Raw genomic sequence first — 24,344 nt, forward strand, 5'->3', positions numbered from 1 at the left:
TCTATATGGACTTCAGTAAGGCGTTCGACAAGGTTCCCCATGGGAGACTGGTTAACAAGGTTAGATCTCATGGGATACAGGGAGAACTAGCCATTTGGATACAGAACTGGCTCAAAGGTAGAAGACAGAGGGTGGTGGTGGAGGGTTGTTTTTCAGACTGGAGGCCTGTGACCAGTGGAGTGCCACAAGGATCGGTGCAGGGCCCTCTACATTTTGTCACTTACATAAACAATTTGGATGCGAGCATAAGAGGTACAGTTAATAAGTTTGCAGATGACACCAAAATTGGAGGTGTGTGGACAGTGAAGAGGGTTACCTCAGATTACAACAGGATCTGGACCAGATGGGCCAATGGGCTGAGAAGTTGCAGATGGAGTTTAATTCAGATAAATGCGAGGTGCTGCATTTTGGGAAAGCAAATCTTAGCAGGACTTATACACTTAATGGTAAGGTCCTAGAGAGTGTTGCTGAACAAAGAGACCTTGGAGTGCAGGTTCATAGCTCCTTGAAAGTGGAATCATAGGTAGATAGGATCGTGAAGAAGGCATTTGGTATGCTTTCCTTTATTGGTTAGAGTATTGAGTACAGGAGTTGGGAGGTCATGTTGCGGCTGTACAGGACATTGGTTAGGCCACTGTTGGAATATTGCGTGCAATTCTGGTCTCCTTCCTATCAGAAAGATGTTGTGAAACTTGAAAGGGTTCAGAAAAGATTTACAAGGATGTTGCCAGGGTTGGAGGATTTGAGCTACAGGGAGAGGCTGTACAGGCTGGGGCTGTTTTCCCTGGAGTGTCGGAGGCTGAGGGGTGACCTTATAGAGGTTTACAAAATTATGAGGGGCATGGATAGGATAAATAGACAAAGTCTTTTCCCTGGGGTCGGGGAATCCAGAACTAGAGGGCATAGGTTTAGGGTGAGAGGGGAAAGATATAAAAGAGACCTAAGGGGCAGGTTTTTCACGCAGAGGGTGGTACGTGTATGGAATGAGCTGCCAGAGGATGTGGTGGAGGCTGGTACTATTGCAACATTTAAGAGGCATTTGGATGGGTATATGATTAGGAAGGGTTTGGAGGGATATGGGCCAAGTGCTGGCAGGTGGGACTAGATTGGGTTGGGATATCTGGTCGGCATAGACGGGTTGGACCGAAGGGTCTGTTTCCATGCTGTACATCTCTATGACTCTATGATTTTAAGTCACAAGTTAATCGATTCTCCATTGTCATGGAAGCGAGAGATTATCAGCATGGGGTGTGGGGGGAGGAGGGTAAGCGGGAGGGTTGAGTTGAGGTTGAAATCAGGACGGTCACAAGAGGCCAACTGCCCTGCTCTTGTTGCTATGACAGGTATGGGAGAAAGAGTGATTCAGATCTCCTCCCCCCTTGAAAGGAGCACAGTCGGTTCCCCTTTAAGTGTGACTGAACCTCCTGCCTGTTCTATCTCTGCAGCATATGATTGACAGCGTGCGGTGACTTCACCAAGAAAGGAGGGGTTGGGATTTGTCAGTTCCCAGAGAGAGAGAGAATGAAGGTTTAATCAGCCCCACGACTGCGGAGCAACCCAGCCTTCCACCTAATAAAGGAGATCAGGAGACAGTCTCTGAGATTTCTGTTTGCAAAGGTAAGCTATTTCCTCCTGGTGATTAGGAATGGGCTGGAGTGGAATTGATGTGTTTGCTTACCTCCTGCTCTCAAAGGGATGCTGCAAGACCTTCCCTTGTCCGTGTCGCTGGATGGTTTTATCTTTCTTCAAGGAGGTTATTGTGAAATGCAGCAGTCAGCGGTACCCCCTCTGTGTGTGTGTGTGTGTGTGCTCTTTGTTGCAGACTCAATTCTTTGTGCTCATCCCCTGGTCGAAGTGGAAGATGGATGTGTTGTGTCCAGACCTCCCCACCCACAGAGAGTGCCACTGCCGAGTGTTTGAGGCATTCCCCCACCCGCTTTTGACGGTGTGATTCTGGGCTGGTGCACTCCCGGGGGAATGCCGCACTGTCGACACGGCGGGGGAGGCGGGGGGGGGGGGGGGCAGAGACGTTAAAGCGAAACGCTGCCCGCGGTCCGTCAGGTCCAGTTGGGATCGCACTGTGCACTACTCCCCAACCCCGCCGTCGGCAGCCTCGGTCTTCCCCGCATCGGGGGGGGGGGGCTCAGCGACTGGCCAGAGGGGGTCGTGACCGGCGCTACAGCAATGCAATTCTCCCCGTCCCTCCCGGGGGAGGGGGGGAGGGAATGTCCAACTCTCAGATCGAGGAGGTGCTTTGAGACGCCCCTCCCAGGACATACAGAGACTCCCAGCCCAGGATCGGAGGAGAGTGAGGGGTTGCAAGGGAGTGGGGGGATTGTGAAGGGGAGGAGGGGACGGGGGAGCAGACAGAGGGTGGGAGAGGGGGAAAGGGAGGAGTGGGTGAGGAAGGAGGGAGCGAGGCGAGAGTGAGGGAGGATGAGGGGAGATGGGGAAGGGAGAATGAGGGAGGGGAGAGTGGGGGAGGGTGGGAGGAGAGTAGGGGAGGGAGGGGAGAGTGCGGGGAGGGAGGATGAGGGAGGGGAGAGTGCGGGGAGGGAGGATGAGGGAGGGGAGAGTGCGGGAAGGGAGGATGAGGGAGGGGAGAGTGCGGGGAGGGGGGATGAGGGAGGGGAGAGTGGGGGGAGGGAGGATGAGGGAGGGGAGAGTGGGGGGAGGGAGGATGAGGGAGGGGAGAGTGCGGGGAGGGAGGATGAGGGAGGGGAGAGTGGGGGGAGGGAGAGTGCGGGGAGGGGGAGGGGGGATGAGGGAGGGGAGAGTGGGGGGAGGGAGGATGAGGGAGGGGAGAGTGCAGGGAGGGAGGATGAGGGAGGGGAGAGTGGGGGGAGGGAGGATGAGGGAGGGGAGAGTGCGGGGAGGGAGGATGAGGGAGGGGAGAGTGGGGGGAGAGGGGATGAGGGAGGGGAGAGTGCGAGGAGGGAGGATGAGGGAGGGGAGAGTGGGGGGAAAGGAGGATGAGGGAGAGGAGAGGGAGGATGATGGGGGGATGAGGGAGGGGAGAGGGAGGATGATGGGGGGATGGGGGAGGGGAGAGGGAGGATGATGGGGGGATGGGGGAGGGGAGAGGGAGGATGATGGGGGGATGGGGGGATGGGGGAGGGGAGAGGGAGGATGATGGGGGGATGGGGGAGGGGAGAGGGAGGATGATGGGGGGAGGGGAGGGAGGGGAGGAGGGAGGGGGATGGGGATGGGGGGATGGGGGAGGGGAGGGAGGGAGGAGGGATGGGGGGAGGGGAGAGGGAGGATGATGGGGGGATGGGGGAGGGGAGAGGGAGGATGATGGGGGATGGGGGAGGGGAGAGGGAGGATGATGGGGGGATGGGGGAGGGGAGAGGGAGGATGATGGGGGGATGGGGGAGGGGAGAGGGAGGATGATGGGGGGATGGGGGAGGGGAGAGGGAGGATGATGGGGGGATGGGGGAGGGGGAGAGGGTGGATGATGGGGGGATGGGGAGGGAGAGGGGGAGGATGATGGGGGGGGATGAGGATGAGGGAGGGGATGGGGGAGGGGAGAGGGAGGATGATGGGGGGATGGGGGAGGGGAGAGGGAGGATGATGGGGGGATGAGGGGAGGGGAGGAGTGTGGGGGAAGGAGGTTGAGGGAGGGAGTGGGGAGGATGGTGGGGGGGGATGTGGGGGGATGAGTGGGGGGATGAGGGGGAGGTGGTGGGGGATGAGGGAGGGAAGAGTGGGGGGTGAGGGAGGAGAGTGGGGGGATGAGGGAGGGAAGAGTGGGGGGATGAGGGAGGGAAGAGTGGGGGATGGGAGGGAAGAGTGGGGGAATGATGGGAGGGAAGAGTGGGGGGATGATGGGGGGATGAGGGAGGAAAGAGTGGGGGGATGAGGGAGGGAAGAGTGGGGGGATGATGAGGGGAGAGTGGGGGGACAAGGGAGGGGAGAGTGGGGGGACGACGTAGGGGAGAGTGGAGGGAGAGTGGGGGGACGAGGGGGGGAGAGTGGGGAGACGAGGGAGGGGAGGGTGGGTGGAACGGCGGGGGGAGGGTGGGGGGACGAGGGAGGGGAGAGTGGGGGGACGGCTGGGGGAGTTTGGGGGGACGAGGGAGGGGAGGGTGGGGGGACGAGGGAGGGAGGGGGGAATGAGGGAGGGGAGGGTGGGGGGAACGCGGGTGGAGAGGGTGGGGGGAACGAGGGAGGGAGGGGGGAATGAGGGAGGGGAGGGTGGGGGGAACGCGGGTGGAAAGGGTGGGGGGATGTGGGAGGGGAGGGTTGGGGGACGAGGGGGGGAGGGTGGAGGGACGAGGGTGGGGGGACGTGGGAGGGGAGGGTGGGGGGACAAGGGGGAGAGGGTGGGGTGACGAGGGAGGGGAGGGTGGGGGAATGAGTGGGGGGAGGGTGGGGAGAACGAGGGTGGGGAGGGTGGGGAGAACGTGGGTGGAGAGGGTGGGGGGACGTGGGAGGGGAGGGTTGGGGGACGAGGGTGGGGGGACGTGGGAGGGGAGGGTTGGGGGACGAGGGTGGGGGGACGTGGGAGAGGAGGGTGGGGGGACGAGGGGGGGAGGGTGGAGGGACGAGGGTGGGGGGACGTGGGAGGGGAGGGTGGGGGGACAAGGGGGAGAGGGTGGGGTGACGAGGGAGGGGAGGGTGGGGGAATGAGTGGGGGGAGGGTGGGGAGAACGAGGGTGGGGAGGGTGGGGAGAACGTGGGTGGAGAGGGTGGGGGGGACGTGGGAGGGGAGGGTTGGGGGACGAGGGTGGGGGGACGTGGGAGGGGAGGGTTGGGGGACGAGGGTGGGGGGACGTGGGAGGGGAGGGTGGGGGGACGAGGGGGGGAGGGTGGAGGGACGAGGGTGGGGGGACGTGGGAGGGGAGGGTGGGGGGACAAGGGGGGGAGGGTGGGGGGACGAGGGAGGGGAGGGTGGGGGAATGAGTGGGGGGAGGGTGGGGAGAACGAGGGTGGGGAGGATGGGGGGAGGGTGGGGGTAACGAGGGGAGGAGGGTGGGGGGACGACAGAGGGGAGGGTGGGGGCAGGGTCAGGGGAACGAGGAAGGGGAGGGTGGGGGGATGAGGAAGGGGAGAGTGAGGGGAGGGGGATGAGGGGATGAGGGAGGGAACGAGTGGAGGGAGTGTGAGGGATGAGAGAGGGGAGAGGCAGGACGATGGAGGGAGAGGAGGGGAGGGACGGGAGAGTGGGGGAGGGGGGTGAGGGAGGGGAGAGTGGGGGGAGGGTGGGGGATGGGGGAGGGGAGAGGGAGGACGATGGAGGGAGAGTAGGGGAGGGATGGGAGAGTGGGGGAGGGGGATGAGGGAGGGGAGAGTGGGAGAGGGATGGGTGAGTGGGGGATGAGGGAGGGGAGAGTGGGGGGAGGGGGATGAGGGAGGGGAGAGTGGGGGGGGATGAGGGAGGGGAGAGTGGGGGGAGGGGGATGACGGAAGGGGATGAGGGAGGGGAGAGTGGGGGGGATGAGGGAGGGGAGAGTGGGGGGGATGAGGGAGGGGAGAGTGGGGGGAGGGGGATGACGGAAGGGGATGAGGGAGGGGAGAGTGGGGGGGATGAGGGAGGAGAGAGTGGGGGGAGGGGGATGAGGGAGGGGAGAGTGGGGGGAGAGGGATGAGGGAGGGAGGAGGATGAAGGGGGGATGGAGGGAGAGTTGGGGGAGGGAGGATGAGGGAGGGGAGAGTGGGGAAGGGAGATTGAGATAGTGGAGAGCAGGGGGAGGGAGAATAAGGTAGGGGTGAATGAGGGAAGGGAGGATGAGAATGGGGTGAGTGGCTGTTAGTGAAACCATTGTGATGAGAGTTAGACTGGAGCAAGAATAGATCAATCATTTAACCAACTAATCATCAGTTGCCAAATTTACAATCCATTATCTCTGTGTGACATCACTTTGTGAGACAACATCCAGTTTCTCCATTCATCACCAATTAGGAACTTTAATCAATGACAAAATAAGTTGTTGGTAAACTGGCCAAGAATAACTGTGTTTTACTGGTGAACAATATAGATAGAAATGCATTTTCTTGAGTCACTTTCGATGCCAAATAGAAATCTTCTAAATATTCAAATTGCAAATGGAGTGCTGAATTATTATCTTATCTTGTTAAAGATGGTGAAGACAGCATCCACGTCTTTGCTGCAGACCTTGCTTCCTGCTTTTGTTTGGCTGTACTTTTAAATCAATGTTCACGTTTGATTTTTCAATGTCAACTGTCACAGTGTAATACTAGTATCTGGCCACCAGGGGCTTTTGTGAGTAGATATCTTCCTCCATTCCATCTTTATTTTGTAAAGAAAGACACCTTTTTTTTTCCTGTTCTGATATTCAATTTTTCTAGAGATTTCTCTGTTTTCTCCCAGATGTCTTTAAGTGTCAGAGGCTGAATATCGTAGCCCAGTAATATCTTAGCTCAAGCAGCTAATTGCCTTTCTCCTGTTGCTACCCTTTGTGGTAACCAATATTGGCTTTACTTTATGGCTGTATCTTCATAAAACTGATCTTCACAGCGATTGCGAAAACACTTTAATGCTGGAGAACCTTCCAAATTATAGTGACTCACTCATAATGCATTCGGCTGGCTGCATTGTGATAGCACCTTCTGTCATCACTTACATGGACCTTTGACTGATTCTCTTTATGAATTTCTCTCTCATTCTCTTCCTCTTCTCCCATCCACCCAACATTACCTCTGCCCCACAGCCCCCACTTCTCCACTCCACCCTGCTGCCCCCTCTTGTTTTCTCTCTGCATTCTTTGTTCTGTTGCATGCATCTCCCATATGCCTCTCCCCCACACCCCTCATTCACCCCAACCTTCTCTTTGCTGTTCCGTCCAACCCCCTTGCTCTCTGCATTCTCTCTCACTCTCCACGAACTTCCCCATCGCAGTCCCCCAGCCACTTCCTCGCTCTTCCCCATACTCCCTCTCTCACTCTGTGCCCATTTCTCTTCCACATCCTCCCTCAGGACTAGAGTAGACCATTCAACCCTTTGAGCCTGCTAGACCATTCATTGAGTCATGTCTGAGCATCTAACTCAATGTCATATTCCCAGATTACCATTGATATCATTAGTCCCCTACATCCATTGAATTCCATCTTGAACGTGCTCATTGTCTGAGCTTCCTCGGCTCTCTGATGTAGGGAATTCCAGAGATTCACTTCCCATAGAGTGAAGAAATTGCTCCTTATCTCAAATGAGGAGAGTTGGGGGCCTAGTGGTGTTATCACTGGACTGTTAATCCAGAGACCCAGACAATGTTCTGAGGACCTGAGTTCAAATCCTGCCATGGTGGAATTTGAATTCAGTACAAAAATATCCTGGCATTAAGAATTTGACGATGTCAATGAATTGATTTTTGTAATGTCCTTTAGGAAAGGAAACTGCTATCCTTACCTGGTCTGGCCTAGACATGACTCCAGACCCAGAGTGATATGGTGGACTTTTACCAATTGGGTATGGGCAATGAATACTGACCAAGCCAGTGATGCCTTCACCTTGTAAAAGAATGAAATAAATTGTTCTTTTGTGGTGTAAACTCTTAACATCGAAAATCGATTAGATGTTGAAAAAATAATTTACCCCATGGCTACCAAAGGTGTTAAATAATTTTCAAAACACCTGTAAGTTTGCTCACTGAGCTAGAAGGTTCATCTTCAGACGTTTCGTTACCATTCAGAAGGTTCATCTTCAGACGTTTCGTTACCATTCTAGGTAACATTGTCAGTGAGCCTCTGGTGAAGCGCTAGTGTTATGTTCCATTTTCTATTTACGTGTTTAAGTTTCCTTGGGTTGGTGACGCCATCTCCTGTGTTGGTGACGTCATCTCCTGTGTTGGTGATGTCATCTCCTGTGTTGGTGACGTCATCTCCTGTGTTGGTGATGTCACCTCCTGTGTTGGTGATATCGTTTCCTGTTCTTTTTCTCAGAGAGTGGTGGATGGGGTCCAAATCGACGTGTTTGTTGGTAGAGTTCTGGTTGGAATACCCTACCTCCAGGAATTCTCATGTCTGGCATGTCCTAAGCTGGATCTGTTGTCCCAGTCGAAGTGGTGTCCTTCCTCAGCTGTGTGTAAGGACACTGTAATAGTGGGTCATGTCTTTTTGTGGCGAGTTGATGTTCATTTTTCCTAGTGGCTACTTTTCCGCCACAAAAAAGACATGACCCACTCTCACTAGTATCCTTATGTCCCACTTCAACTGGGACAACACATCCATCCTCAGACAAGTCAAACAGAGACACGCATGGGAATTCCTAGAAGCATGGCATTCCAACCGGAACTCTTATCAACAAACACGTCGGTTTGGACCCCATGTGTCACCCTCTGAGAAAAAGAACAAGTAATAACATCACCCACACCGGAAACGACATCACCATCCCAAGGAAACCTAAACACATAAATAGAAAGTGGGCCATAACAGCAGCGCTCCACTGGAGGCTCACTGATGATGTTACTAAGCATGGTAATGAAATGTTCTAAAACCGAACATTCCAGCTCACCGAGCAAACTTACATCCACAGCCTCAACCTGAGCTACAAATCTTCTCAAAACTCGTTAGTATTGAAGCAATATTTAGATGTGCGCTTGAATGCCAAGACATACAAGTCTATACAAGTCTATGAGTCAAAAAGTGCTGGCAAATGGGATTAGGATAGTTAGGTGGTTATTTTAGACTGTCGCAGCGTTGATGGGTCTTTTTTCTGTGCTGTTGGCCTCTATGATCCCCAAATCCCTCTGTTGTGTAACTTTCTGCAGTCTTCTCCATTTAAATAATATTCAATTCCTCCATTCTTCCTGCCAAAATGCAGACATTATATTATATCTGCAACATTTCTGTCCGTTACCTTAGCTTGACCACCGTCCTCTGCAGATCCTTTGTACCATCCTTGCAAGCTTCCTTCACACTTACTTTTGTGTCGCTCAATAGTCAGGGTGGTCTGGAATGTAGCTTCAAATCTTTGTCCTCAGTCAGAGTTCACCAAAGTGATGCCTCACTCCTCATGTCGTTTATCAGAAATGAACTACTTTCACTTACTTCAAATGATTTAAAGTGAGATTTCACTTGTGATTCTATGAGCCAAGGCCGAGTTAACAGAATGGAATAGAGTGCTGTGGAAAAGGAAGAGATGTTGCTGAAGTTTTTCATTGTGTCCTCATCAGGACAAATGCAAGAATGCCAAATTTCAAGCAATCACATCAATTTACCCTGCAGGAAAAAAAATGGCGTTGATTAGTTGGCAAGTCGACTCTGATAGGCTGATATGTTGCTATTGAGAAAGTAACAAGAATTGCAGGTTTCCCACACACCTGGGTCTCCACATGCCCCTGTTCTCTGCAAACAAAAGGAATATGTTCAAGCCTTCTGCCTTTTTGAAATTCTTCAGAAGCTTGGGAATTTCTTAAGCAACTATATCAGCTAGGTCGTAAATAATTGGAGATAAGTTTCCAAGGCATTGATTGAAGGAAGAAAGTTGTCTAGGATTCCTAGAGATCTACTCTTTGAAGAATACTATGGGGTATTTCACATGTATCCATGTAGGCTGTGGAGTTCTTGGTCAAATGGTTCCCCTGTAAAATGGCAACTCCAGTAATGTGGCCATGAAACTACGCACTGAGCAATGCACATTTAGGGAGGTGATGGCCTGGTAGCATTAACATTGGATTGTTCATCCAGGTAATGACCTGAAAATCCGTTCAAATCCTGCCATGGCAGATAAATTCAATAACACTCTGGAATTAAGAGTCTATTGATGACCTTGAATTCGTTGTTGGGGGACAAACCCCGTCTGGTTCACTAAGGAAGCTGCTATCCTTATCTGGTCTGGCCGACATGTGAGTTGAGACCCATAGCAATGTTGCCCTCTGGAAAATTAGGAATGGGTAACCAATGCTGGCCTAGCCAGTGATGCTCTCATCCTGTGAATGTTACTTTTTTTAAAAAAAAATTCAATCAGCAAAGCATTGAAAGGTTTGACTTTATAGAGCACCTTTCACATCTGTGGGATATTCCTGTGCACTCTGCAGCCAGAGTGATAGTTTTGGTGTGTAGTCACTGTTATAACAACAAATCCAGCAGCCAACTTGCACACAGCAAGATCCCACAGTGTCAGACAGCATTGTGGCAGACATCTTGCTTTAAAGGGCATGAATGGCAGATTATTTAATGGCAACTGACAAAGGTCACCAGTCATCCAGCTCCATTTTTGAAACCTTCTTTGAAATCATATTTCACCATCTGCCATGGTGCGATTTGAACCGTGTTATCAGAGCATCGGCTTGGGGTTGTGGATTAGTAGAGTCACAGAGCTGTACAGCACAGAAACAGACCCTTAGGCCCAACTCGTCCATGCCGACCAGATATCCGGAATTAATCTAGTCCTATTTCCCAGTATGTGGCCCATATCCCTCTCAACCCTTCCTATTCATATACCCATCCTGGTGCCTTATGAATGTTGCAATTGTACCAGCCTTTGGCAGCTCATTCCAAACATGCACCACCCTCTGCATGAAAAAGCATCTCCTTAAATCCCTTTTTAAATCTTGCCCCTCTCACTCTAAACCTATGCCCGCTAGCTTTGGACTCCCCTAGCCCAGGTAAAACACCTTGTTTATTTACCCTCTCATAATCCTCATGATTTTATAAACCTTTATAAGAGCACCTTCAAGCCAGTTCTATATCCAAGTGACTAGCTCTCCCTGTATTCCATGTGATCTAACCTTGCTAACTAGTCTACCATGAGGAACCTTGTTGAATGCCTTACTGAAGTCCATATAGATCATGTCCACCACTCTGCCCTCATCAATCCTCTTTGTTGTTGCTTCAAAAAACTCACTCAAGTTTGTGAGGCATGATTTCCCTGTGCAAAGTCATGTTGACTATCCCTAATCGGTCCTTGCCTTTCCCAATAGCTCAAATCCTCCAACCCTGGCAACATCCTTATAAATCTTTTCTGAACCTTTTCAAGTTTCACAACATCTTTCAGATAGGAAGGAGACCAGAATTACACGCAATATTCCAACAGTGGCCGAACCAATGTCCTGTACAGCTGCAGCATGACCTCCCAACTCCTGTACTCAATAATCTGTCCAATAAAGGAAAGCATACCAAACGCCTTCTTCACTATCCTATCTACCTGCGACTCCACTTTCAAGGAGCTATGAACCTGCACTCCAAGGTCTCTTTGTTCAGCAACACTCTCTAGGCCCTTACCATTAAGTGTATAAGTCCTGCTAAGATGTGCTTTCCCAAAATGCAGCACCTCGCATTTATCTGAATTAAACTCCATCTGCCACTTCTCAGCCCATTGGCCCATCTGGTCCAGATCCTGTTGTAATCTGAGGTAACCCTCTTCACTGTCCACTACACCTCCAATTTTGGTGTCATCCGCAAACTTACTAACTGTACCTCTTATGCTCACATCCAAATCATTTATGTAAATGACAAAAAGTAGAGGGCCCAGCACCGATCCTTGTGGCACTCCACTGGTCACAGGCCTCCAGTCTGAAAAACAACCCTCCACCACCACCCTCTGTCTTCTATCTTTGAGCCAGTTCTGTATCCAAATGGCTAGTTCTCCCTGTATTCCATGAGATCTAACCTCACTAGTCAGTCTCCCATGAGGAACCTTGTCAAACGCCTTACTGAAGTCCATATAGATCACATCTACTGCTCTGCCCTCATCAATCTTCTTTGTTACTTCATCAAAAAACTCAATCAAGTTTGTGAAACATGATTTCCCTCACACAAAGCCATGTTGACTATCCTGAATCAGTCCTTGCCTTTCCAAATAAATGTACATCCTGTCCCTCAGGATTCCCTCCAACAACTTGCCCACCACCGAGGTCAGGCTCACTGGTCTATAGTTCCCTGGCTTGTCCTTACCGTCCTTCTTAAACAGTGGCACCACGTTTGCCAACCTCCAGTCTCCGTCACCTCACCTGTGACTATCGATGATACAAATATCTCAGCAAGAGGCCCAGCAATCACTTCCCTCACTTCCCACAGAGTTCTTGGGAACACCTGATCAGGTCCCAGGGATTTAACCACCTTTATGAATTTTAAGACATCAAGCACCACCTCCTCTGTAATATGGGCATTTTTCAAGATGTCACCATCTATTTCTCCACATTCTATATCTTCCATGTCCTTCTCCCCAATAAACACTGATGCAAAATATTCGTTTAATATCTCTCCCATCTCCTGCAGTTCCACACATAGGCTGCCTTGCTAATCTTTGAGGGTCCCTATTCTCTCTCTAGTTACCCCTTTGTCCTTAATGTATTTGTAAAAACCCTTTGGATTTTTCTTAGCTTTATTTGCAAAAGCTATCTCATGTTCCCTTTTTGCCCTCCTGATTTCCCTCTTAAGTATACTCCTACTTCCTTTATACACTTCTCAGGATTCACCCATTCCCTACTGTTTATACTGGACAAATGCTTCCTTCTTTTTCTTAACCAAACCCTCAATTTCCCTGGTCATCCAGCATTCCATACACCTACCAGCCTTGCCCTTCACTCTGACAGGAACATGCTATCTCTGGAGTCTCATTATCTCATTTTTTGAAGGCTTCCCATTTTCCAGCCGTCCCTTTACCTGTAAACATCTGCCCCCAGTCAAGTTTTGAAAGTTCTTGCCTAATACCATCAAAATTAGCCTTCCTTCAATTTGGAACTTTAACTTTTAGATCTGGTCTATCCTTTTCCATCGTTATTTAAAGACTAGAACTATGGTCACAACTCCCTAAGTACTAGTCCAGTCACATTGCTGCTGCTGCAACCCCCTGCCCCATCAACTGCCCTGATATGCTCAGACCTGTCCAAGTTCCAACCTCCTAGCAGAGTCCTAGTGTTGTGAGTTTTACCTCCAGAATCTCATCGATTAAACCCTCTCTTCCTAAAGGACATTCGTGAACTTGATGTGGTTTTACAACAATCCAGCAGAATTATTAACACAACTGTTGTTTAATTCCAAAGATATTTAACTGTATAAAATTCTCCCAAGCATTGTGGTGAGACTTGAACTCGCATGCCCAGAGCATTAGCCTGACCCCCGGATTCCTAGTCCAGCAACATTACTATTGTGCAGCTGCGCACCTCTGTCCACTCCTGTATGACTGCACTGGAGTGTCAGCTTGAATTAAGTCTTTTGGCTAATCCTCAAAACCCACAACTTCCAACCCCAAGGCAGGAGCCCTCCCCACTGAGTCACACTGACACTTGGAATCAGCTTTGAAAGTGGGCTGGATTTAGAGGACGTGAGCTCAAACACCACCAGGACAAATAATAATCCAGGAGTCTAAAGCCAGTCTCAGTAACATGACTGTGAAACTGACATTGACTGTTGTAAAAACCCATTTAATTCACCATTTGGGGGAGGAAATCTGCCCTCCTCATGTGGTCTGACCTACATGTGACTCCAGTTCAACGACAACGTGTGAGTTGACCTTTAACAGCTCTCTGAAATGACCAAGCAAAGCCAGGAGTGAGACTCCATCCAGTTCCATGAGATTTACTGTAAGTTATGACGACGGAGCTGATATCACGAGTCTGACACCAGCAGGAGAGAACATCGAACAGTACAGCACAGTACAGGCCCTTCGGCCCACGATGTTGTGGCGAGCATTTATCTTAATCTAAAATCAACCTCACCCACATACCCCTCGCTTTACTGCTTGTCCATGTGCTTGTCCAGCTATCAGACCAAACATGTATTGAGGGAGATCTTCGACACTGCACTGGAGAGTTGTATAGTCTGTAATGTACAGATATAGATAAAGGAGTGATACAATTCATAATGAATTGAAGAGCCTGACTTAGAGATAAGGTGCCAACAGCCTTAGGGACAGTGTATATGCAGGCACCCTCAGTCTCAATGTATTTCAGACTGATATCTTTTCATTTGATTTATTATTGTTACAGGTACCTAGGTGCAGTGAAAATGTTTGTTTTACATGCAGATCATAACATACAATGATCACGCGGTGATAGAACAGAGTGAGGAATACAATGTTACAGCTGCAAAGACGGTGCAGAAAAAGCAAGATTGGATTTGAAAGTTGAGAGGTCCATTCAGCAGTTAATAACAACTGTATTAGAGAGTTGTACAATCTATATAATTTACAGATAGAAATAAAGTAGTGATACAGTACAGAAGGAGTTAAAGAGCCTGACTTAGAGATAAAGTGCCAACAGCCTCAGGGGCAGTGTATATGCAGACACCCTCAGTCTCAATGTATTTCAGATGTCTCCATATACAGGAAACCGTCTTGGCTTAAAGCAAGAGATGAAACACTGGGTTCAAGCAATTAAAGATGGACAGCAAATGCTGGCCTTGTCAGGGATATCCACATCCCGAATAAAATTGAAGGACAAAAGGACAGCGGACGATCTGATTAACCAAGGCATCGTCCCAAAGCTTTTGCTTTCTCTGTGATGCCCTTCAATCTCTGCCTTGAAATGTCAGAAATCAATTTGTGATGCGCTGCCAGGAGAGGAGAGGGATGGTTATCTGGGTTACCAGTCTCTGGTGGCACTTGTGTGAAATAGAATGCGCCAGCTCATACTGGTGAACACGCCAACACTATTTCTACCTTGAGTGACCTAATTGCGAGTTGGAAAACGATTCGATTGAAAAGCGAGAACTCCCCCCACAGAGCGAATGAGAGGTTTAAATGCCAAGTTAAAGATGCTGGAAAGAAATTGGAGGGGGTCACTAGGGAAGTAACCCCATGCAGGGAAGCTGGGAGAAGGGTGCAGAATGGCATGGATGGGATTGTTCCATAGAAAGCTGGCTTTTCATCCCATTTGTCCCTGGGATGTGGGCGTTACTGATGAGGCTGTTCCTAATTTCCCTGAGAAGGGAGCGTTGAGTTGCTGTCTGTATACTACTGTTGTATAGGGTGACGGTTCTGAAAGGGTTAATAGAGTCATTGAATTGTACAACACAGAAACAGGCCCTTCGGCCCAATTCATCCATGCCGACCAGGTTTCCTACACTGAGCTAGTTTTACTTGCCTTCATTTGGCCCATACCCCTCTGATCCTTTCCTATCCACGTATCTCTCCAAACGTCTTTTAAATGTTATAATTTTACTTACCTTTATCTCTTTGGAGAATGTGTTGGTCATGAAAAAGCAGGCCAATCAGCTTTCGATCCCAATGGGGTCAGATGTGTTCTCTCTGGCTCCTGATTGGTGAGTTAGACATCGTTACTAAGACAATGTAACTTTTATCTATTGCTATCATGTAATAAACTACATCCTGTTGCCATCCTGTTTGGGCGGCACGGTGGCACAGTGGTTAGCACTGCTGCCTCACAGCGCCAGAGACCCGGGTTCAATTCCCGCCTCAGGCGACTGTCTGTGTGGAGTTTGCACACTCTCCCCGTGTCTGCGTGGGTTTCCTCCGGGTGCTCCGGTTTCCTCCCACAGTCCAAAGATGTGCAGGTCAGGTGAATTGACCATCCTAAATTGCCCATAGTGTAGGTAAGAGGTAGATGTAGGGGTCTGGGTGGGTTGCGCTTCGGCGGGGCGGTGTGGACTTGTTGGGCCGAAGGGCCTGTTTCTACACTGTAAGTAATCTAATCTAATCTTAAAAAAAAGACAAGTTTGCCTACTCATTAAGACTCGTGGGTGGTTCATCCTCAACTAATAGTAACAAAACAGCCCATTAGACATGGCATCAGTGGGTAGTGCCCCTATCTCTGAGCCAGGAAGCTTGGGATCAAGACCCACTTGCTCCAGAGGAGGGTAATACCATCTCTGAGTAGGTTGCTAAGAAAACAAGAGGAGGATTTTGAAAGCACTCCACCCATCCTGTCCACAATCTGTTAGAGGGTGTTCCCACACAAATAGGCCAGGTACGTCCACAGTGCTGTCAGGGAAGGAATTCCAGGATTTTGACCCAGCGACAATGAAGGAATGGTGATATATTTCCAAGTCAGAGTGGTGAGTCACTTCAGGGGGGTGGTGCTCCCATGTATCTGATGCCCCTGTTCTTCGAGGTGGAAGTGGTCATGTGTTTGGAAGCTGCTGTGTGAGGATCTTTGGTGAATTTCTGCAGCGGATCTTGTAGGTAACGCACACAGCTGCTACTGAGCGTCAGTGGTGGAGGGAATGGATGCAATGCCAGTCAAGCAAACTGTTTTGTACTGGGCAGTGTCAAGCTTAGAATCATATAAGCCTTTCAGTGCAGAAGGAGGCCATTCGAGCCATCAAGTCTGTACCAGTCCTTCTAAGGGCTGCCCTTAAACATTCACCACATTCAGGTATATTAGATTAGATTACTTACAGTGTGGAAACAGGCCCTTCGGCCCAACAAGTCCACACTGTCCCGCCGAAGTGCAACCCACCCATACCCCTACATTTACCTAACACTACGGGCAATTTAACATGGCCAATTCACCTGGCCTGCACATCTTTGTGACTGTGGGAAGAAACCGGAGCACCCGGAGGAAACCCACACAGACACGGGGAGAATGTGCAAACTCCACACAGTCAGTCGCCTGAGGCGGGAATTGAACCCGCTGTGAGGCAGCAGTGCTAACCACTGAGCCACCGTGCCTCCCAAGCTGGTTGACTGTTGCCTGGAGGAAAGTTAGAGTTTTCCCTCACATTCCTGACTGGTGCCTTGCCGATGGCAGACAGGTTTTGGTGAGAAGAGAGGGGAAAAACAGCTTCTGCCGGGCTGGCAAGTGTAGGGCTGGGGCAGTATTATAAAATAAACCCAAATCAGGTCATTCAGAAATGGGAGAGCCATAGGCAGCACCATTCGGAACACGCTGCTGCAGACAGTAGTTGATGCTAGATCAGTTGTTAATTGTAAATTTGGGATTGGTGGATGTTTTTTAATGGACGTGGGGCAAAGGCCAATTGGGAGTTGGGATTGGCAGTGATGGGAATGCAGGGCTGAGCAGATTGGAGAGGCAGCGGGTGACGGGGACTGGATACAGGTTAGGATATTGTAGTCGGACCAGCTTTAGAGAACAGAAAGGCCTCACAAAGACCATGGCACCCCTCCAGCCTTTCCCTACAGTGCGGAAACAGGCCCTTCGGCCCAACAAGTCCACACCGACCCTCCGAAGCGTAACCCACCCAGACCTATATGACTAATGCACCTAACACTGTGGGCAATTTAGCACCGCCAATTCACCTGACCTGCGCATCTTTGGACTGTGGAAGGAAACCAGAGCAAACCCAGAGCAGATATAGGGAGAATGTGCAAACTCCACACAGACAGTTGCCCGAGGCTGGAATTGAACCCGGGTCCCTGGCACTGTGAGCCACCATGCCACCTTTGCTGTATTGCTGAGTATGAGCAAGTCATAATGAGGCAACACCAGCTCTTAACTCGACAAGATATTAAAAAAAAACATCCAGCAGTAGAACATAGAACAGGCCCTTCGGCCCTCATTGTTGTGCCAGCCTTTTATCCTACTCTAAAGATGAGAGAAGAATAGGAGGTTTATAAAAGCATGAGGGTTATAGATAAGGTGAATGACAGGTGTATTTTCCCTAGGGTGGGGAGTTTTAAGACGAGGGGGCAGATTTTAAAGGAGAGAGGCGAAAAATTTAAATAAAAGACATGGTGGGGGGGGGGGGGTCAACGTTTTACACAGAGGGTGGTTTGTGTGCCGAATGAACTTCCTGAGGAAGTGATGGTTAAGGGTACGGTTACAGATAACTGCATGAATAGGAAAGGTTTGCAGGGACACGGGCCAAGAGCAGGCAGGTGGGACTGGTACAGTTGGGATGATGTTCAGTGTGGACTAGTTGGACCAAAGGGTCTGTTTCTGTGCTGTGTCAAAGTAGGACACCAGGAGAAAAATGTTGTTCTTTTATGTTCTAAAGAAACCTGTTAACCACCTAATTTATCCCATCTGAAAGAACTTGCATTTATGTGGCGCCTCCGGCCATCCCAGAGCGCTGGGTAATGAACGGGTCCAGTTAATTGTGTCGTACATCCTGTGGTTTTGTTTCATCAACCCAAATCTCACTTTACAAAAGCCTGCCTCATTATCTCCTGTCCTTTTTACATACCCACTAATTCCATCGTGAATTCCAGAGGCCCGAAATGTAACCTAATTGTGATTAGTCAGTCAGCTTGTAATCTCCTTGTTTGATTCCCTTGCCTCTTTGCTTTTTTTTTGGAAGATTTTTCTGGCTCTGTTAGTTTGACACAATTCCAAAGACGTTGCTCCAGAGTCAGGCAATGTTCCTGCAATCTCCTGCCAAGCTGTCCATTTTCATGGACTAATACTTCCAGAGCAGAGAGGGCAAGTGAGGGTTATTCCCAGAACAGAGAAGGTTAAGAGGAGGTTTTTTTTCTTGACTTATTGCCACACGTACCTAGGTACAGTGAAAAGTTTTGTTTTGTGTGCAGTACAGGCAGCTCATACCATACAAAGTGCAAAAGGGTAATAGAACGGAGTGAGGAATACAAAGTTATGGCTGCACAGAAGATGCACAAAGAGTGAGATCGACATTAAATTTAAAATTTGAGTGGTCCATTCAGCAGTCTTATAACAGCGGGGAAGAAGCAGTTCTTGAATCTGTTGGTACATGTCTTTAAGCTTTGTATCTTCTGCCTGGCAGAGGAGGGTGGCAAAGATTATAATGGAGGGGGGGGGGGGGGGTTTGATGATGTTGGCTGCCTTCCCAAGGTAGGAAGAAGTGTAGATGGAGTTAGTGGATGGAAGGTTGGCTTTGTGTGACAGACTGGGCTGTGTTCATAAGTCTCTATGGTCCTGGGCAGAGCAGTTGTTGTACCAAGCATGTGATGCATCCAGAATGGATGCTTTCTGTGATGCACTTGTAAAAATTAGTAAGGGTCTTTACGGACATGCTGAATTTTTCTTCACCTCCTGAGGAAGTAGAGGTGTTGATCGAGGGGTTCAAAATCATAAGGAGAGAAATTATTCCCATTGGCTGAAAGATCAGGAATCGGAGATTTAAAGGGATTGGCAAACTCGGCAGTGATGACCTGAGGAAAATCGTTCTCATGCAGGTGATGAGGATGAGGAACGTAATTCCTTGGAATGTGGTGGGGGCAGGTTCAATCGAGGATTTCAAAAAAGGATTGGTATCCTTTATCCAGAGGGGAGATCTTTTCAGGTCCACGAATAAAAGGCAGGGGGAATGCAAAGAGGTGAACTGCTCTAGCAGAGAGCCATTGTAGAAATGATAGGCTGAATAGCCACTTTCTATGCCATATCCATTCTCCAATTCAGTTATTCATTGTCCTCAGCTTGCAGACCCTTCCATCTAGCTTTGGACGGCACGGTGGCTTAGTAGTTAGCACTGTTGCCTCACCCTAGGCTGGTTTGATCCCAGCCTAGGGTGACTGCCTGTTTGTGTGGACTTTGCATATTCTCACCATGTCTGCGCAAGTTTCCTCCCACAGTCCAAAGATGTGCAGGTCAGGTGAATTGGCCATGCTAAATTGCCCGTAGTGTTAGGTACATGAGTAGGGGAATGGGTCTGGGTGGGTTACTCTTGGGAGGGTCGGTGTGGACTGGTTGGGCTGAAGGGCCTGTTTCCACACTGTAGGGAATCTTTTCCTTTTGGGATATTGACCTCTTGTGGTGGGTCTGGCTCATCTTCCTCAGTGTCACTGGTAGTGTCATGGGTAGTTTGTCCTGTGCCTGTGGAATTATCAAGGAAATGGTGTTTATGCAGGACCGTGTCTCCATGTGTGATCGCGGCACAGCACAGGAAGCAGCAAGAAAATTGTATTTACGGTAGACGAGGTGTTGCTTGATGAAGAGCTCCGTACCTGCTTTGGAAAATCAGGCATCAACTTTGGCCAACTAACACTACGGTCATGGGAGAACAACAAATAGATCCATGAGAGCAGGATGCTCACCAGTAAGGCCTGTATTCTTGTCCGGTACGACAACGAATCCTGAACAAACTGCGTCTATGAAGACAAAAGGCTCTCTAATCTCCATCTCCAGGGTTGACGACATTTCATTGGCATCACAAGCACAGGCCCTGATGAAGTGGTCCTCTCTGGGGCAAACATGGCGCGCGTGTCAGTGCTAAATCAAGCGAAGTAGGCCTCACACAGGCTTGGGCCTGCTCACAAAATGGTCAACAGCTGCATCCCCGAGGATGGGCTACACAGGGGCATAGTCCAAAGCAGGAGCCTGTGAGGGAGGCCAAAGCTTTGATTCAAGAATAATGTCCAAACAGGCACAAATGACAGCCGTCAGCAACAATGATGACAAGTGGGAGGCTCTTGCTATTGATCGACACAAGTGGCAGCACCAGTTATGGGCAAGATGTAGTTCCAAACTCTCTCGCTAGTAATCCTGAAGAAAATGTATACAACTTGGAATGTATTCCTCTGATGATTTAACCACCCGGGTTGCTGGCTTATTTCTTGATCTCATTATTTCAACCAATTATTTGATTTTAATCAGTGTCTATGAATCAGGGAGAAGAAAATCAGCCAGGATTTTGAAAAGAAAAAATTCTTTTCCAGGATGTGGGCTGTCACTGGCTGGGCCCAGCATTTATTGGCCGTCCCTAGTTGCCCGTTAGAAAGGGAGTGCTCGGACTTTGACCCAGCGACACTGAAGGAACAGTAATTTACAGGTGTTCCCCCGTATCCACGGGTAATACGTTCCAAGGCTTACCGTGAATGCCTGAAACCGTGGATAATAACGAACTCTACTAATTTAAATGGGAAACTTACCTCCCCAGCAGCCCCTGGAATTATTTCTGGAATGTTCGATGTAATATTTCCACTCCGCAGTAAACCGCGGATACGGGATTCTACAGTATTTCCAAGTCAGGATGGTGAGTGGCTTGGAGGGGAACTTGCAGGGAGTGGTGTTCCATACACCTGCTGCCCTTGTCCTTCTCAATGGAGGTGGTCACAGGTTTAGAAGGTGCTGTTAAAGGAGACTTGGTGAGACGATGCAGTGAATCTTGTAATTAGAACACGCTGCAGCCACTCTTGGCATCGGTGATGAAGCTGGGGGATGTGGTGCGGTCAAGCGGCAAGGTCATCAATGAAGCAGCTGAGGATGGTTGGACCAGGTTTCCCTGAGGAACTCCTGTGTTTTTTTTTCCCTGCCCTAGCCCATATCCCTTGATGTCATTAGTAACCAGAAACATACTGATTTTGGCCTTGAATGGGCCTCCACATTCCAACAATTTCCCGCCTTCTGAGTGAATGCATTCCTGTTTGTTTTGGTCATAAATATCCTTTATTCTGTGACTATGATCCACGGGTCTAGGCCCCAGACTGAAGTGAGAGTTGTTGAAAGGAACACAACACACGTAAAATCCCTACAGTGTAGAAACAGGCCACGTGGCCAATCAGGTCCACACTGACCATCTGAAGAGCATCCCACCCAGACCTACCCTTCTTCCCTATCCCTGTAACCCTGCATTTTCCACTGTCAATTCACCCTAACCTGCACATCTTTGTGATTGTGGGAGGAAACTGGAGCACCTGGAGGAAACCCACGCAGACACGGGGAGAATGTGCAAACTACACACAGACAGTCGCCCGAGGCTGGAATCGAACCCAGGTCCCAGGCCCTGTGAGACAGCAGTGCTAACCACTGAAACACTATGCTGACTGATATACATGGACACTTGAAGAAGATGGATTAGTCCTTAAATAACATAATGATAAGTCAGAGCCTGGGATATTGAGGATGGCCACGAACTTAGGATGAAAGGTTAGCCAATCATGTTGACTGCCTTTGAGTTCACGTTCTCCTTGACTTGGGGCAGCTCCAGGCTAAACTCATACAATGCCATCAAAAAGCCTCAGAAAAGACAGTCCCCCTGATCCACAGGACGAGCTGAGCCGAGACTGTGCCGCATCAACAGAGGGCCACAGCAGTTGACTCGGCAGTTGGTTCCCTTAATTGTGAGTCAAGAGATTGTGGGTTCAAGCCCCACTCCCGACACTGGAACTCCAAACCCCAGGCTGACACTCCAGCGCAGGAGCAAGGGAGTGCTGCCCGTGCGGAGAATGGGCATTCGGCCTCACAGGGAGGAGAAAGTGAGGCCTGCAGATCAGAGTCAACAAATGTGTTGCTGGAAAAGCACAGCCGGTCAGGCAGCATCTGAGGAGCAGGAGAGTCGACGTTTCGGGCATAGTCCCTTCATCAGGAATTCCTGATGCTCGAAACGTTGAATGTCCTGCTCATCGAATGCTGCCTGACCAGCTGTGCTTTTTCCAGCACCACACTCACTCAGCCTGACAGGCAAGTTTCAGATCCCTTTTGGGCAAGGGTTGACGCAGGGCCGCCTTGTTGACGTAGCCAATCATTCGTTTAATGATTAAATGGATAAGTGTGAGGTTATCCATTTGGATGGACGAACAATAAGACAACTAAGTGGAGAGAAGCTTCAAAGCGGTGCAGAGGAATGTGTGTCTCCTCGTACGTGAGTGACAGACAGTTAGTCTGTGGGTGCAGTGGGTAATAAAGAGGAAAACTGGAATTTTGACAATTACTGCTAAAGGAATGGAATATAAAAATAGAGATGTGTTGTTGCAGCTATACAAGTCAAAGACATTGGTGAGACTGAACCTAAAGTATTGTGTATGGTTTTGGTCCCCTTCCATGGTGTAATTTGCATTAGAGACAAGTCAGAGAAGGTTTCCTGGATTAATTCCACAGTTGACAGACTTCTCTAATAAGGAGAGAATGAGTGGGTTTAGAAGAATGAGAGGCAATCAAATTGAGGCGCGTAAGATGCTAAAGGGATTGCCAAAGTAGATGTAGAGAGGATGCTTCCTCACGTAGGGAGATCTAGAACGGGAGATCTAGAGATGAGGAGAGACTACTTTGCTCAAAGGGTGGTGAATCTGTGGGACTCACTCCCCAGAGTATGGTAAATGCTGGGACATTGAGTAAATTTAAGGAGGAGGTAGACAAATTTTCATCTAGTAATGGGTCGGAGGGCTACAGACAGGGGGTAGGAAAGTGGAGTTGAGACTGAGATGAGATCAGCCATGATTGTATTAAATGGTGGAGCAGGCTTGAGGGGCCGAATGGCCAACTCCTGCTCCTAGTTTTATTTCCCCAATTACTGCTTCAAATAAATAATCCGTCCATTTATCATGTTGCAGTTTTTGGGAGCCTACTGTGTCAAAATCAGCTTGTTTGAGCTGACTGGAGACTAATTTCTCATCCTGACAATGTGAAATGCAACGGAAAACTGGCTATTTCCTTGCAGTCAGCTATGTACAGTTCCTCTCCTGCGGGGATGGTGACAAATGTTTTTGAAATCATATAATGAGTGGTTCTCCACGAGTGTTTTTTTTGGGGGGGGGGATGTGGGTGGGTGCAGGGTAAACACCGACACAAGGATTTTGACACAAGCTTTAATTGGAGCCAGTGGAAGCGAAATAAGGCTGGGAGCAAGGAGTCTGTCGTGTGCTTTTCCTGTTCAAAATGAACAGTCAAAAAGACATGTTGTGTGGGAGGAATTCAGAGCATTTTATGAACTTACACTGAATTTTAACAGAAACAGAGCTTTTGGCCCATCTGGTTTCTACTGGCATTTGTACAATATACAAACACCCCCCCCCCCCCCCCCCCCCCCCCTCCCCACCACCCAATTCTCCTTTATTATACACATTTACTCCCATTACATTTTTCCTCGTTTTGTTACCTTTTCCTTAGCTGGACCCACTATATTAATACTTGGGGTCTAGAGCAGGTCAGAGGCTGGGAATACTGCGGTGAGTAATATTCCCCAAAACCTGTCCGCCATATGCAAGGCACAAGTCAGGAGAGTGATGGAATATTCCCCACTTGCCTGGATGGGTGTGGCTCTAACGACACGCAAGATGCCTGACACTATCCAGGATTCTGGATTAGTGGTGCTGGAAGAGCACAGCAGTTCAGGCAGCATCCGAGGAGCAGCGAAATCGACGTTTCGGGCAAAAGCCCTTCATCAGGAATAAAGGCAGTGAGCCTGAAGCGTGGAGAGATAAGCTAGAGGAGGGTGGGGGTGGGGAGAAAGTAGTATGGAGTACAATGGGTGAGTGGGGGAGGGGATGAAGGTGATAGGTGAGGGTGGAGTGGATAGGTGGAAAAGGAGATAGGCAGGTCGGACAAGTCCGGACAAGTCAAGGAGACAGTGCTGAGCTGGAAGTTTGGAACTAGGGTGAGGTGGGGGAAGGGGAGATGAGGAAACTGTTGAAGTCCAAGGATGCTTGACTGGCAACACACCCACAAACATCCACTCTTTTCACCATTGACGCTCAGTAGCAGCAGATGTGTGCCAACGATAAGATGCACCACAGAAATTCAGCAACGATCTTAGACAGCACCTTCTAAACCCGTGACCACTTCCAACTATAAGAACAAGGACAACACATACATGGGAACACCACCCCC

At 49.5% G+C, this 24,344-nt stretch overlaps 1 protein-coding gene across 2 annotated transcripts in view; it reads left to right on the forward strand.

Moving 5' to 3' along the window:
• The first annotated feature begins 1,440 nt into the window (after positions 1-1,440).
• Positions 1,441-24,344, forward strand: part of LOC140489236 (cold shock domain-containing protein C2-like) — a 62,866-nt gene continuing 39,962 nt past the window's right edge. Inside the window, exon 1 of one of the 2 annotated variants that reach the window (XM_072588554.1) lies at positions 1,441-1,617. The gene's annotated coding sequence lies outside the window, so the exon portion shown is untranslated. The remainder of the gene's footprint in view (positions 1,618-24,344) is intronic. The other variant, XM_072588553.1, reaches the window with a different exon arrangement.

The sequence above is a fragment of the Chiloscyllium punctatum genome, chromosome 18, assembly GCF_047496795.1.
Source record: "Chiloscyllium punctatum isolate Juve2018m chromosome 18, sChiPun1.3, whole genome shotgun sequence".
NCBI classification, from domain to species: Eukaryota; Metazoa; Chordata; class Chondrichthyes; order Orectolobiformes; family Hemiscylliidae; genus Chiloscyllium; species Chiloscyllium punctatum.